The sequence below is a fragment of the Rhea pennata genome, chromosome 1, assembly GCF_028389875.1.
Source record: "Rhea pennata isolate bPtePen1 chromosome 1, bPtePen1.pri, whole genome shotgun sequence".
Classification (NCBI taxonomy): domain Eukaryota; kingdom Metazoa; phylum Chordata; class Aves; order Rheiformes; family Rheidae; genus Rhea; species Rhea pennata.
Window position 1 is genome coordinate 191539931 of NC_084663.1, and position 16504 is coordinate 191556434.

Here is a 16504-nt window from a genome sequence, read left to right on the forward strand (position 1 = left end):
AAAGGAAAAGGAAAAGGAAAAGGAAAAGGAAAAGGAAAAGGAAAAGAAAAAGAAAAAGAAAAGGAAAAGGAAAAGGAAAAGGAAAAGGAAAAAAAAGAAAAAAGTAGAAAAAGAAAAAGAAAAAGAAAAAGAAAAAAGGAAAAGAAAAAGAAAAAGAAAAAGAAAAAGAAAAAGAAAAAGAAAAAGAAAAAGAAAAAGAAAAAGAAAAAGAAAAAGAAAAAGAAAAAGAAAAAGAAAAAAGAAAAAGAAAAAGAAAAAGAAAAAGGAAAAGGAAAAGGAAAAGGAAAAGAAAGGAAAAGAAAAAAGAAAAGGAAAAGGAAAAGGAAAAGGAAAAGGAAAAGGAAAAGGAAAAGGAAAAGGAAAAGGAAAAGGAAAAGGAAAAGGAAAAAGGAAAAGAAAAAAGGAAAAGGAAAAGAGACAGCAAGTTAGTGTTTCCTTCCACAAATAATGAAAATTTTAAGTTTAGTTCTGTCTTATAATAAGAACAAATGGTGAAATGTCAGAGCATCTCACTGGATAAAAGTATTTTTTTCTCAGCTCTGCTGTTTGGGAATTGAATGGAATGACATGTCTCTATACTCATTTTTTACAATATCCGTATACTCTGAGACCGCTGGAGTAGTATTAAAGCAGACCTTTCAATCCAAATGTAAAATTGGCATGTAGCCTTTTGATTCGGTTAACAGATGGTGTATGGTATTTATGAGAACAGTTGTTAAATGCTTTATAGTGTGACTCACCAACTGATAGCTGAATATTAATGGAAAATGGAAGGCACTCTCATGTTTACAAGTGTTGTATTGTTCAGGGGAACTGGCTGAGCTGATTTATATAACCAGTTGCCCTCAGAAGTTCCCTTTAGAATATTTGGATTCCTTCTCGCAGCTCTGTTTTTCTGGGCCCAAAACCTACTAACCTTACTGAAAAAATGAAAATCTTCAAAACCAGACCTTAGTTTCTGAAATAAACTGGAGCTCAGTAATTGTTTACTTATTAGAGTTAATTTCTGTATTGGACAATACTTCTACTTACTAACAGCTGTTATCTAGGGAAAAATAAAATATGCTTATGAAGATGACAGCAGTATACGAGATATTAAATGTTAGTTAGACATATCAGAAGACATTCTCACCTTTTGCTGGTATGAGATATGACAAATTTTAAATAAAAATATTTTTGCCCATTTCACAATCTGTTGAGGTATTAAAAATCTTTGTTATAAGATTTTTAAATGGAAAACTTTATCAGTCATTTCAAGACCTGGAAAAACTGCTGAAAGTATGCTACAAACTTCATGAAATTACAAGGATCATAAAACTGGCCTAAACCATGGGACCCTGCAAATTACTGCAAAAATAACTAGCTATCGTTGTTAAAGCACTTATTTCCATGCTTTTATCTGGTGTTTGTTTAGGTTGCTTTTGCTTGCCTTCGAATGGTAGAAGAGGCATAAAGAAAACATTGCAGCTACAGTGATATCAGTGGAACCATTACAGCTTGTTGTAGTTGATGTGATTTAAAAAATGCCCTAATATAACCAAAATAAAATTGCGGATCCCATTCTCTCTGGCCTTTTACATAGCACTGCCAGACTGCAGTGCAAAGGGAATAGCCTCTGATGGAGAGTTGGACAGGAGGTGGAGGTATACCCATTTTTTCCCAGAGTCTGGAAGGAGCAAAACCCCATCAAATACCCAAAATATACCAGACTAAGGGGACCTCCAAATCTTTCTCTGATCCTTCATACAAGAATTTTACAGTTACAGTCTGAATTTAGGGGCATCCAAGAAAAGGGAGAGGTTGGAAAACAGCAATCTGATGCAATGCTAGAAGCTCCCGACACACCCAGGAGGATTTTAATATTCCTCTGCTGCTCCCAGGACTAATCAATCCTCATTTAAACTGTTTTTTTTTTTCTCTCTCTCTCCTTCAGTTCCCACTAAGCCTTTTGGAGGTGTAGTGAGATTCCAGGGGGATCATTAGCAGAGTAAAGTACTATTTGTGGCATAGGCAACCCCATAACATCTAGTGGCAAAGGTCGGAGACAAACAGGTAATATTAAAAGAACATTGCAACATGCCTTCTCTTTACTCACATGCCTGTTCGTACATTGGCCAGGAGGTGAAGTATTGAAGATATAGAGACAGAAATTACTGCTGGTACTGAGCTTCACTGACTCATGAACCTGGTCCTAAATTGCTCACTGTGGCTGGTATTTCAGGCAGGTCTGAAGGCTCCCCATGCTTGCAGCTCTCACTGGCACTGCATTTCGGGTGCAGAGCCCCCACCTCTCTAGCAAGGACTAATCCAAGGGACTTGGTTTCCCAGGTACTTCACAAGTCTGGTCCTGAGGCTGCCACCGTACAACTGTTTGCCTGCACTTTTGGGTGGCCTCACCGAAAGTCAATGGGTTTGTCAAAAAAAAGGAATTATTATTGTGTTTGACAGAAGTGAATGCAAAACTTACAATATTAGGATTTCAGGAAAGCTCTAGTCATCCAAACACATGTAATACATAAACAGAAATGAGGATGAAGTTTAAAGTTGCTCAGCTCAAGTACAAATTTGCCTTAAACTCTCTTTAATATGCCTTTGTTTTCACCCAGCTATTGCTGTTCTTAAAAGAAGGAAAAAAAAAAGATTATCTCTGCTTACTTTTAAAAAACAGACAAAACAAAGTGGAAAATACACAGGAAAGAGCAGCAAAAGAGGGACTGGATGAACAGATTAATAAGGAAGAAAATACACACCTGTTGGCTAAGCAGTTGCTCACGGGTGATGTGATAACTCTACAAATATTTGTAGGCTGTAAATACTGAGGAGGAACAGGAATTCAGCACGACACAGACAGGCATAATCAGGGCTAGGAGGAGGGCTAAAAATATGTATTGAGAATTGAGAAAAAAGACTTGCCAGTGAGATGCAGTAGACTTGTGAATGAACGGATGGCACACACACCCTGTGAAGAGCCGCTCTGCATTACTGAGTAAATAGGCTGAGATTTGAACTGCTGTGATCGTAAGGTGACTTGTTAAAATTAAGCTATTAATGTATATATGCTTGGTTTTAAATAGCCGGTTTGGCGACATGTGTTTGAATTTCCCAAGCCCTGCATGAGTTCTGCAGGCTGCGCTGTCCCCTTCACTCGGGAGCTTAAAGCCAGCTCTCAGCTACGTCGGCATGGACTTGCAGTCTTGCTTTTCAGCTGCAGTATAGATACAAAGCTGGATGGGGAAAAAGCTTATCTTTTGGAAGTCTAATATTGAGAAGGATATAAAAAGGACAATTTAAATCCTTTTAAAACTTGTGAAAAACCTGTGAGGCAGAGTGAGAGTACCAGAAGCAGAAGCCTGCAATGCTGGATGGAGTATTTCTTCAGCAGCAAAAGGGCAAAGATTTGTCCTGCTTTGCTGCTGCCCCAGTTCTCACTGACACCGGTGCCTCTATACGCAGCCGGGTAAGTCAGCCCAGCACCAAAACGTTCCCACCATGTAGGTGAAATAAGTTTCCTTTTTCTTTCAGATCTGAAAAAGACCCTGTGCACTCCAAAGATGGTCCATCACACTCCTCCCCACCCAAACAGTACTATACAAGAAACTGCTGCCACCGTAATTCTTGACTCTTATTAACTAAAAGTTACTTCCTGCTCTAAGCTGTCTGTCCTCTGCCTTTATAAGTGAGGGATTTCACCCCGGAGTGGTGAGAACTTGTTTTACTGACAGAGTTTTGTCAAAAACAATATTATTTCTCTGGCATTTTTCCTGAGAAACTGCTGGTTTTTGGAGGGTTGAAAAATGAGTTCTGTCAAAGTGTTTAATCAGCTTCATTATATTCACCATTTTTAAAAAAAGTAAAATGATTATTTAGTGACTTATTAGTCTAGTAAGAATTTAGAAACAAAATTAATTTCATTAGAACAGCAAATTATTCACAGACTAAGTATTTTTACTGTAGCCACTCCAGTTTGTATCCTACATCCTGTCTGCAAAAGAAAACTATTTTGCTCAAAAGAAAACTAATATTGAGCATTAATAAAGGTAATGCTGGGATTAATGTGAGAGTAGTGAGACTGCAAGGCCTTTAGGTCTCATACTTCAGCCTGAAAAGGCTTTAGCACTTTAGCAGTGTTTAGTATTTTCCCTTCTCAGCATGTTGTGACTTGTAAATAAGCTTCCAGAAGTAAAAACAAATCTACAGATGTTAGTTCATCATGCTAATGCCTGCGTGCTCTGGTTTTTGACTTTGTACGTGATTATTGCTCCACTTTCAGCCCGTGTTAGCGTACACACGTTTTTCTAACCTCTGGCTGCGTATGAAGGCTTAGCACAGGGCTAGCCTGAAGGCTGTGGGTGCTCTGACTCTAGATATATTTTCTAGATAGTCTGAATTTAAATGTCATCGGGTTAAACAGATTCAAGGAAAAATGTTCGCCTTCACTAACGGGCTTACAGCAAGGCTCTGTGCAGGGAGCTTGCTCGGCAAAGCGGGGAAATCTGGATACGGCAGAAAGCGAGGGCAAGCGAGGAGCAGGGAGCACGGGGGACTGCTGCCAGCGAGGAGCTTTCGGGGCGGAGGGAGGGAAACCCCGAGAACACCTGAGTCCAAGGCACTGCCAGGCCTTCACGCGCCACGATGAGAACCTGCACGGTGCAAAGGATTTTTCCACCTGCCCGTTTTCGCAAGGATGAAGTTTGGGATAAACAGCCGTAACTGGGATTAGAATACTAACTAAGAAAAAAGTGAAGTCATATTTAGTGCAATGGGAGAAGAGATTAAGCCATTTCTGTTAAAATCTTGCAGAGGGAAGCCAAAGGGGAAGAAGGAGCGCGCAGTCCGTGGCTTCAGGTTCTGGCGCGCTCGGGGCTTCTTCCGCTGGGACAACGGCCCGGCCGCGGTCTGCGAAAGGCTGTGCCTTCCCGGCTCGCCCGGCGAAGGTGGGAGCCTCGCTGCAGCCCTGCCGCCGCGGCGGGCCAGGCAGGGCGAGGAGCGGGGCAGCCCCGGCCGCGGCGGCCGCGCTTTGTTTCGGCGCCGGCAGCGCTAACGCGGCACCTCGGTCACAAAGAGCCTCCGCTGCCTGCGACAGGCTGCGGGGAAGCTGCTCGCCACATGTGCTCCCTAGGTCTTCCTATTGGCGTGCTCGGCAGAAGGGGCTGGTCCTTGGAAATCAGCTCCTGTGCCTGTGACAGATTATATTTTTATGCAAGAAAACAAAACCAGGATATCTGATGGACTGCATTATCTTTCCACACAGCCTGGAGCTACAACTGCAAAGCAAGAAGTTTTATGCTCAGACTTCAAAACTGTGAGTGGAATTTAAACATCAGTTAAATTCCTACTTTGTTTATTTTTTCTTTCAGTGTGCAACTTTGCATGAAGTGTATATATATATATATGTATATGCATAATAACTTTTCATTTTCAAACAAGCTGTTGCAAATTCTCCTAGGATGAAATAATTATTGCTTTGGAAAACTTCACAAAGTGTTAGCTGCATTTGCGGCTGGACTAATAAATGTATACTGAGAAGGAGGATGCTCTTTTCAGTGAATGCAATTAGTCTAGATGGAAATGGCTTCAAATTATCTATGCCAGTGGAAAATGCATGTGAGCAGGACTAGCTGCGCTGAGGGAGGATCTCCTGGGAGACAGCAGCACATGCCAGGCTGGTCTATGTGTTTTTGTCATGAGCGTCATTTGGTGTTTGCTTGTGTATGAAGAGGGATTAGGTTAAAATCTGCTGTTACCATTATGTGGCACTGCACTCACTAGATGAAAAATCTGTTGGTATCAGGTGCTAGCAAGCTGGCCAATTAATGACGATTGTGGGGAAATAGGGTCCACTATGATGCAGATTTATAGAAATAATTTTAAACAAATAGTTACATACTACTTATTAGTGCACAGGAAAATTACTGCAGTAGCTGAAACATTAATAACCTACTCTTCCTTGCATGTATTTAAATATGAATAATGAAATAGTTTGCCTTAGGAGAGCTCAAGGGGCTGATACCCACTTTAAGAGTCCAAGCCAGTAACACTGAGCAAGCAGTTGGGACTCCAGACCTGTGATATTTTCAGGTTCCTGTGGGAACTATCCAATGACCAATATGATCCTAGAAGGTTATTTTACCTTGAGTAAAAAGAGCTATATTTTGCAGCTTTTATTGATTCATTAGGGTGTTAATAAAGCTGAGATATGTGCTTTTATGAAGTTTTTAATCCAAATAAGGTTATTCCAAGTCTCTCTCCCACTACCCAAAACAGTTCAGCAACCTTCCTAACTTGACATGTATTTTCCATAAAAAGTGACCACTTTCATACTTCTGTGCTTTGGCAAGTACATAACATCATCTGGGATCTGGGCACCGCCAAATCATGCAGCAACACAAAAGAAATCATCCAGATGAGATGTGGGTATAGAGTTGAATTCCTGTTGAGTTAGTTGGAGAATATAACATGGAGAAGGTACCAACTTCATACAGTTGGGAAAGAGGCAATTCAATTCATTGCCTGGTACAAAGTAAATGTCAATATTTCTTTACCAAATGAGCTGCTATGGTAAACCTGTATCATCTTGATGCTCTTGTATCCTGTAGTTGCAAAGTTTTTGTTACAGCACTGGGATCTCTGAAGTCAGATCTACAGCATTTCACTGAGTGAATCTGAGCTTATCTGAAATAATACAGTGATCATAATTTCTCTTCCTTTCAATCCTTTCCTCCATTTTTTTATCCCTATGGCAGGGAAAGTCTGACTTTGCCTACTAAACCAAAGCACAATGTTTTTCCAAAAGCTGGATTTGGTGCTGTAACAAAAATATTCCTGTAGAGAAAATCATGAAAATCAACAAATTTCAGCCAGACAGCCCCTCCTAGTTGATGTGAGGAGTAAATCCCCAATGGAAGAAGTCTAAACCCAAACTGCTAAAGAATGTATAAGGTTTTAGTATTTTGTATTGAACAAATCGTAGTATTTTTATTTCAACAATGTTAAAATCAAATCTCTCTGTGTCATTTTTCTTTCTATTTTCTCCAATAGCAAATTAGTGTAAAAAAAAAAATCAAGTAATAGAACTCACAGAAAAGCTTTTCAGTTTCATGTCTTTTAAATGCTAATAAAGTACCTAAACTGAAGGGTCTCTATAACCCTTATGATGTAAAATATTTCCCCTTCCTGTGATATGGTCTCGTTCTTTTGTTCCCTTAATTTGACAGTGTTTTCTCTGCTAGCAAGTACTACCTACACACAATGGGACAGATTCTTAGCTACACAAGTATGAATAAAGAATAACTTCATTGAAGTCAATGACATTACCCTGGATTCGTTCCAGTGTGACTGGAATTGGAATGTGGCTCTATATATCCAGCTGGCATCTGTGCCAGGCTAGGCTAAAGAGGTAAACAAAGAGACACTGCAACTACAAATTTTGCTAGGAGAAGTACTGCTATCATGCTGTGAGCACCCAGTTGGGCTTTTACCTTCCATCTTTGCTTCTTCCAAAAGAAAAGATGAAACAATGTAATGTCATCTCTATTCTGCCAATTTTCCTTCATTTTTGTGTCTTCAGATCATGCACAGTTTTGCATAAAGGTGCTAAATTCAACTGCTTCTTGTCATACCTTGCTGAAACCTTGGGCATATACCTCAATCAATAAAGTGCATGTATTATTCAAATTTTCCTTCTTTCTGTTCCTATTCTTCACTGGTAACATTTCAGGAAGCTTTGTCCTTGCTGTGAAAGTGGCTGCTTTCTGTGGTATTCTGAGATCTCCTCGAAGCTGCTTCCAGATTCCTGAAGAAAGTTTTGCTTCCTCTTCTGCTTTGTGATGATAACCACATTGTTCCCATAGCCATCTACACAGCAAAATAACTCCCAGGTCCATGTCGTGGAGAGACTAACATGATTATTTTGTACTAAGGTGGGGTTTCCTAATGACGGCTTCAATTTCCCTGTTCTGCATGCTAGGATATCCCGGAGTTGCTGCCCTAAAGACAGCAGAGGTTTTGTGTGGCTATCTGGAGACTTTATCCTATCTTGTGAAATTTATCCCAAAGGAATAGATTGGCTGTGTTTCAGATGGGAGAGGCAGCCTATAATCCTATCGCTGATCAGAGAAAGGCTAACAAACTGAATTTGGTGATATATGCGCCAATGACAATGCATCTCTGCTAGTTCGAAATGCCAAAGCTAGGAAAGAAATGCCTGAGCTTGGAGAGAGGACTCTGCATTGGGATCTGGGGTGATTTTGGTTTCCTGGTTCCTCTGAATAGGAAACAGAAATGATATGCTCTGATTTCTAAGGAGTTCCCTACAAGTGCTACCTGCTGGATGGATTAGCAGTGACACTTGTGTCTCTAAACATTCAGCATCACCAAGAAAAAAAAAAAAAAACACCCACTAAGCTGGCAGGGAGAGGTCCCTACTCTACTATGGCAATACACACATTCCTAGAATGATATATATTTATATCCATCACTCTACTGAGGATTATATGAAGTTAAGACTCACCACCACTGTAGCTAAAATAGTTTCTGTTGAAGTGTATTTTATCATTACTCAGGTATTTTTCTGCAGTGTGGACAAGCTCTGCATAATAGCACTCTATTACTCCAAAATTATTATGTACACAATTCTTTCTGCATGAACATAGGGTTTACCTGTAACACAAAATATTCATATGATGTATGCATCCTAATTATAAAATTTTTATTAAGATTTATGAAGTGAGTAAACTCACTATCATTTTGATTATTCTGTTGCATTTGATGCTGATGACAAGAATATATGACAAGTTCTTACCTTGGAATACATCGTTCCCGTAAGAAAGAAGAAAAATATCCATCTGATTTTTGTAATGAATAGTCTGTTTCCATGTATGCATTTGTGAGATGGGATATATGTTAGATAGTTGAGTCAGTAAGGATTGTGAAAGGGAGGAAGCAGAAAAAGAGAAGCTGTGGCCTAGCATGTATGAAAAAGTGCTTAAAGTCTGGTAGGTTGGTGGACAGAAGAGAGGTCTTCGCTGCAATGCTTGTAATGTTATTGTTTTGCAAGGCCTGAGAAGAAGTATAACATTATAGTATCATAAAATCTTTGTGCAGTGGGGATCTCCAGTGACCTGGAAGAAGCTGTTCAAAGCCTGCATGAAAGAAAGGGAGTTACGGGCAAGGGAAAACACACTGGAAAAAAAAAGTAGTACACAAAATGCTTCTTGAAGCTGAAAATGAGAAAACACAAAACCTGGCAAAGGGAAAGATGAAGGTATGAGTAAGAATCACGTACCTTTGATGTTGTTTGTTACCCTTTGTTCTAAGTTTTGTGCCTTGGGGAGAATGAATAATACTTTGTTTTGAAGACAAATTAAGTTACCTTAATTAATGCACAATACATTGTTTCAAAGACAAATTAAATTACCTCAATTAAATTGCTGGTTGTGGGTTCTCAGAAAAAAAGGTGTATGCATGTGCCAAGGGTAGCCACATCGTTAGGGTTCACACAGCTGTAAGAGGGATGCACAGGGGAAGGAGGGATGCACACCGCCGAGGAACCCAGGCCACGAGCTCTCCCAGCCTACTGCAGGGTTCAGCACAGGCAGAAGTGAGGGAAAGGTCCCCTGCATCCAAAGGCAGAACTCCCAAAACTTAGAGGACCTAAAGCAATTGATGCTAAAACCTTTACAGCCGTAACTGAATTTTTCTACATCATTTAAAACCTGTTTAGTCACATTATCCTGAAATTACAGTAGTGTAAATTGCACTTTGGCCAGCAGAAAAATACTAGCTTCTTGACCACAGAGTGTGGCTTGCACATGTCCAGAATCTGTGAGCAAGAAAGGCATAGCTGAAAAAAATTTAAAAAGCTATGTCCTTCCCGAGCAAATGCTGAAGAGTAGCAGCTTACAAGTCTTACAGAGGCAGCAACTCAAATAGTTTAAGATGTGTCTGTCCTTCTAGAGGAAGGGCTAAGAGTCCTTTCCCTGGCTTATTATTGCTATGACATGAATGGAGGAATTAAGCACATTATAAATAGGATGAGTTTAAAGACTTAAGTGTGTGAGCAAGCAAGTGGGATTGACTCTAATATTCCAGTGTGGCCAAAGGGGGGAAAAAAAATCTGGTAAACATTTTGTGTGCCTTCTGTAATAATTTCAAGCTGAAACTTTTAAAAATCCAATCTATAGATATTGCTCTCTAATGAAGTAAATTCAAAGCTCATAATGGGTTAGCAACATTTTGACATCTCTTACCTTGATGTGCTCCACTTGTACAGAGAGGTAATGAATTTGTAACTTTCCAAGAATGGCTTTTGGACCCGAATGAGTAGAGTAGTCACTAGAGCGAATGTCCCCAAAATTGCTGTTGTGCTAGGCCTTCTGTTCACAGAGTCGGAGGAGGATGCTCAAAATGCAATTTATTTAAAGGTTGCGTTGTTCATTGAAATATTTCTACCTACCCATCCATCATAGCAAATTAATTTGTTTCCTTTCCTTCTCTTCAGTATCCAAGATATCTTCATGCTAGGAAAGTCATTCTTTTTTTGTTTGTTACACAGTGTTATCCTCAAATGGTTACATAGCCCCACACAGCTTGTATATGTGCATATGTAAATATACGTATGTATACATATGTATATATTGATACAAATTTATAACATCTAGGTTTTGTTAATATTTACTTTCACTATTTAAATCTTTGCATATAGGTAGTGTAGGTGCATGTACCAAGGATTCAGTCACAAGAAAAATACTGACAATCAAGAAAAAGAATCCAATGAAAAAAATCCTTCTTCTTCTAAATGAATACCATTTGTAGGGTCCATATGTATATGTGTATAAATATGTGTCTGTATATACACAGATATATTAAATAGCATGTCAAAAACATTCCCAGCTTTTAGAATTGAAAAACAATTTCCAAGATACTCAAAGCTTTATTCAAGAGAGGAGAAATAAACTTAGTTTTAATGGCTAGTACAGAAGTAGAAGTCAGGAGGTCTGAGTTTTCTTCATGGATTTCTTACAGCCTTCTTGTGCGGGCAAGTCAGTTAGCTTCCCTTTGCCTCAGGTGCTTTCACAAGTATCTAGTAATGGAGATGCTCTCTTAGAGGGTTGCTGTGTAGTTTGATTCACCTGTATATTTAAGAAATTCTTCTGATAAAGTACAGTAAAAGGAGAGACACATGGATACATTCACAAACTCCTGAGAAGTGCTTTTGTTTTGAAAGGGCAGAGGTATTCTGACAGCTGTTCTAAAAACCGGAGATTTTCAAAGTTAAAACACAGGAAATCAGACAAACTGAAGCAAAAGAATCTATTACTGATAACCCAGCACCTACATCTATGGCACCTACATCTGAAGAAAGGCAGAGAATTAGTATTAATTAGTATTAGTATTAATTATTTTAATTAATTAGTATTAATAGTCACTTAGTATTTCCTATTTTTATTTGTTGCTTATTCAGTATTGCCAACTTTTACCATTTTATAATGGAGTCAACAGAACTTGATACTCTCTATTAAATTTGACATTTTGTATTAAAACACCAATTCTTGGAAACAAATGAGGATTTCCTGTTTTTGTAAGGTAGGAGTCTAGCCTTTATGTTAACCAAGAAGTTGCATCTCAAAAGAAAATCCAGGCAATTGAAATGCAATAATTAAAGGAAGTGTAAACCTCCATGACTTTCAAACACTTTGTGTAAAGTGTGGCTGGAGCAGAGAGTCCGGCTTAGGACTTTAGAAGTTTGGGGTCTGGCAGTGTTGCACGTGCACTAAAACTAATGGGAATGGGAATGGAGATAATATATAATTGAGGTGCCCTCAAACACTTTGTAAACTCTTCAGAGAACTCCTTTCTGCATAATTTCTGCCTTTGAAACATTTGGCACTGAAGCACAGTACCGCTATACACAGCTTAGGCTTGAAAGAAAAGACAAGGATAATCTATCCCATGTTGTTTCAGGAGAGCAATCGTGGGTAGGAGGAATGTGACTATCTTTATTGGAATTTGGCAAGGGTTAACATCTAAAATATTGCAAAATGCCATGGGAACTGTGATGCCAATGTATGATCAGCATATGAGTATCGACATATTCTGACAAGTCTATGCTGATGGGATTTCATCATTTTGTTTGCAGTAACATCTAGAGGTTAGGCTCTGCTGTCCCAGCTGCACACAGGCAGTGGTAGTACACTTACACGGCGCATCTGTACTTCACAGGTTGTGCTGCACTCACACAAAAAAAAACCCTTTGACCTCAGCTTAGAGGTGCTTTGAACAGATCTACTCCACCGCAGGAGTGCAAGTAGGTGGAAACCCGGCCTGCCCACTTAGAGTACTAAATCCAGCACTCCTTCATGTAGCAGCTTCTCAGGCACAGTGGAGAAACCCTGCATTGCACCTTGGGCACCATTTCAGAGCAACTCCATCACCTCGCTGAAGAACTTAGGTGCAAAACTTCAACACCTTATATTATGCTGCTAGGATCAGGAGCTGTGATGCCTCAGGTGCGTATTCAAGGCATGCTAAAACTCTCCCAGAATTTCAAAGTAAGTCAGTAAAAATGTTTAGGTGACATTCCTCCTCATGATTTTGGCCCTGGATGTCTATCATCCAAACATGAATAAAACAAAAATGTAGATATTAAAAGACGGATGAGAATAGGATCTCAAATGGTAGGATATTTTCATAGAATCATAGAATGTAAGGTTGGAAGGGACCTCTGGAGATCGTCTAATCCAACCCTCAGGATAGCCCATATGGGGACTGAACCCACAACCTTTATATTAGCAGTACCATGCTCTAAGCAACTGAGCTATATTTTACATAGATTATTTGCATATGCATCTCATATATGGTCAGGAATAGGGATTTCAAAGTGCTGCCAGCTTGTCTGTCCAGTATTGAAGCGGAGAGAGGCATGACTCCTCCAGGTTGTAAATACAATTTTCTGAAACATTGAAGTTAGCAGTCTGCAAGTGATATATTTACTCTTCATTGCTGTTGTCCATTGGGGTACAAAGGCCTTGGAATGTACATCTTGTCCTCTTTTTAATTTTGAAGTTGACTTCCATTTACTTGTTCCCCCAGACCTTAAGTTCCCAAATGCTTTTGAGAAACATCTCTATGGAATTGAGATGCTGCTCTATACCCTTTTCAAATGTAAATTAACTAATCTTGCAGAAGTAATGGACAGAAAAGTAATTTCCCTTTATCATGACAAACAGTATTGCAGCATGAGAGTAATGACTACAATTTAAGCAGCTATGAGTTGTGCATTAAGAAACTCTAGGCCTGAATATCGCTCACAATGAAACTTAAATTGCTTTTTTTCTGCGTCTAGCTGTTTATAAAAAACACTGCAGTTACAACCACAATAGTCATTTCTGTCTCCAATTTGTAATCATCATTGACAGTAGGAACAAAAGATCTAGCTAGCTGATGGTCAGTGCAGTAAATAGAGGTCAAAATACTCTTTTTTACACTCAAACTTCACTAGAAATGGGACCAAAACAAAACCCTAGATCCAACCACAGCATCAAATGTAATTGACTTGAAACCCTAAGCAGGTTTTACATCTAGCAGCTAGGATTTCTTTTGATAGCTGGCAATACAAAAAGCCTGGATACAAGGCTCCTCAAACTGTCAGGAAAATTGAGATTTTGATGCAGATTTCTGGCTTAAACCTAACCCTGACCCTACCTGGCAACTTTATTCAGAGGCAGACAAATAAGTGATTTAATATGGATTGTAGTACATCCAAAACATCCTGGATCCTGCACACTCGAAGACTGTCCTTACAGATATGTGCCATAAGCTCTTCCATAAGGTTTGGAATCCTTTCTTACAGGTAGCTCACAGGACTGATCTTCTTCTGAATAAAGGATAACTAAGGACATTCCTGCTCATGTTTTGGATCATGACTATTTTTACATCCAAACAGCATGATATAGAACAGCAGCAATCTCCTCTTGAGCACTGGCCTGAACTTCCTGCAGGGTCAGAGCTCCAGGTGTATCATATGTGTTTTGCTAGAGGACTTTATGTGTGGCCATGGAATCTGTGAGGGCATTTCTTAAGAATACCAGAGCAGGTTAAGCCACCTATGCCACTGCAGTCACAGCCACCTCCATATACATTTCAGAGATTGGTCTCAGACAAAGCACAACCCCAAGCCCTCCAAATTCCTATGGTAATTCCCACACAAGGGCAGGGAGGAGCATACAGGCTGGATGAACATGGGCTGTCCTTTTACTCTGCAGAAGCTGATGCTGGAGCCATAGGTGCTATCAGGCAGTCAGATCTGCTACGGGAGCATGCTGGTCCTCAGTGCTCTTCTTCCAGCTCAGGTGCCATAGGTACACCCCTAAACTCTCACCTTTCCCTCAGAAATGTTCAAGCTAACAAATCTAGCACTACCCAAATGTTCAGAAAGTAGAATGCAATAGCATATTTTATTTGTATATTTTTAAAATATCTTTGATTGCTCTACATTCGAGCCATTACCCTCTAATTCCTTACTAGTTTTACAACAGAAATGGGCACCAAGAGAGGACTTCAAAGGGGGAAAAGTGTGTTAAGGTCAGGTTTGGTGTAGGTAAAGCAGACATAGGAGCTGATATCAAGAAATGCACAGCAAAAGAGGCAGGGGCAGTAGGATGTGATATGTTTTCAGTCAATTAAATGGAAATAAACATCTTTTAGACTTTTATAAACCAGGCAGAAATAATCACAAGTAGAGATAATTTAGCCTCAGAGAAAATACAAGCTCTACTGTGTGCTCCTCCTGAAAATGGGATATTTTCTTTGATGTAAAGAACTTTTTTTTTTTGCTGCAGCTTGTGAACTAGCTAAAGGAATCGTGTATGGAGCACATAAAAAATACTTTGGTTTTCTAATGGCCCTCACAGGAAGAGTGCCAAGAATCTAAAAGATCAGTAGAAAAAAAAATGGCTGAATTATCACCAAAGATGTAAATGAATTATTTTGTGTATTCAGGACTCCTCTGCAGTTTTCTTACATGCATCCCTAATACTGTTTTCTATTCATTTGACCCCTTCTTACTACTATGCAACTTTAGCGATATATGGATATCCCAACTGACCAATGCCCGTGAAGGAGCAAAGGAAATAAACAACCTAAGGATGCAGATCCCCATGCTGCCAAAAAAAAAGAATACATGATGACTATCAATTTAATGGAATAAATAGTTTCATGTGACAGTTGGAGAGACTTTAGTTTGAAAAAAGAAAACATGAAATTCAATCTGAAAACATATCATTTGAAACTGGTTGTAACTGAAAGCCATTACTGCAGAGCAAATTGGAAACCTTTTAATAGTGACCAAAATACTTTCTCCCTGAGACCAGCATATTAGCTTCAATCTGAGCATAAATATTTTGAGTCAAGATTTTTTTGATAGAAATCTGCAGTTACCTTTTCAGTATTGCTGGTATCCATCTACTTAGCAATAACTCTGACTTTATTAGCTATTTAATTATGTGATATTACCAAATGCTCAGGGAGAACAATGTCTCTGTCAGGTTCTGCAGCTTCTGGATTGTGTGTTTAATACCCTGTTATGTTTTAGACCCGGTAGAAGTTAGTCACTGAAACTTTTCATTTTTTAATCAATCCCCAGATTACAGATATGGCCAAGTATTTCCCTGAAACTAGCTTCACAGAGTTTTCATTCTCACTAGAGTTTATGTCTGTCAGTCTATATTTTTTCCAAAATGTTTAAGAAGTTATGCTTTGAGGTTGTGTCCTGCTATATGTTGAGGCTGATGGGAATTTTGCCTCCGGCCTCAGTGGGAGCAGAGCCTGGGAACTCTTGGTCTTTGCCTCTAAGTGCATTGCAGAGGTCTGGCATCGGTGTGGGATCACATCTGATGATGAACGTCCAAACTGCCAAGAAAATGATGCAAATAAGGCAATACCTGTCAGTGGTGGATGCAGCTATGAGGTAAATGGGAGGGCTTAACTCCCATTCTCTTTTCTTCTTTCTCCATCAGATTGCCTGATGGAGGAACACTGAGGAAATGTGACTGTGAGCTGAGAGAACGTTATTCCCCATGCTCTGGCTAGCGCTATGTCTTTCCTCCAGTTACTGTAACTAGCATGTGTAGGAGACACTATGGGAACAGAACTGGAACATGAAGTCCTCAGAAGTAAGGCAGGACTTAGAAAACATGCATGACAGTTAGAATCCATTAACCTAATTCTCCTGGTAGAGTTGCACCCTTAAGTATATCTCACATCTCTTTTCTTCTGCAGGTGAGACGTCTCTGGCCAACTTAACCAAAGAGGCCAGCTCATCCCAGACATGTTATTTGGCTAGCAGCTCTAGGTCTGAGTTAGCTCAAGGGCTTGCTCAGCTGAGCCAGCCAAGGAAAGCCTCCTGAGGAATCCAAGCCTTGTATGCAAGTGCAGTAAAGAAATAGAAATCCTTGAATTCAGAATTGGGATGCTAGACTTCGTTTAAAATGGCAATATAGCTTAGAAA

At 39.5% G+C, this 16504-nt stretch overlaps 1 protein-coding gene across 2 annotated transcripts in view; it reads left to right on the forward strand.

Annotated features, from left to right (window-relative positions):
• Positions 1-5011: 5011 nt before the first annotated feature.
• The window catches only part of STARD13 (StAR related lipid transfer domain containing 13), a 305064-nt gene continuing 293571 nt past the window's right edge, over positions 5012-16504 (forward strand). For both annotated transcript variants that reach the window (XM_062567113.1, XM_062567114.1), the window contains exon 1: positions 5012-5302. The gene's annotated coding sequence lies outside the window, so the exon portion shown is untranslated. The remainder of the gene's footprint in view (positions 5303-16504) is intronic.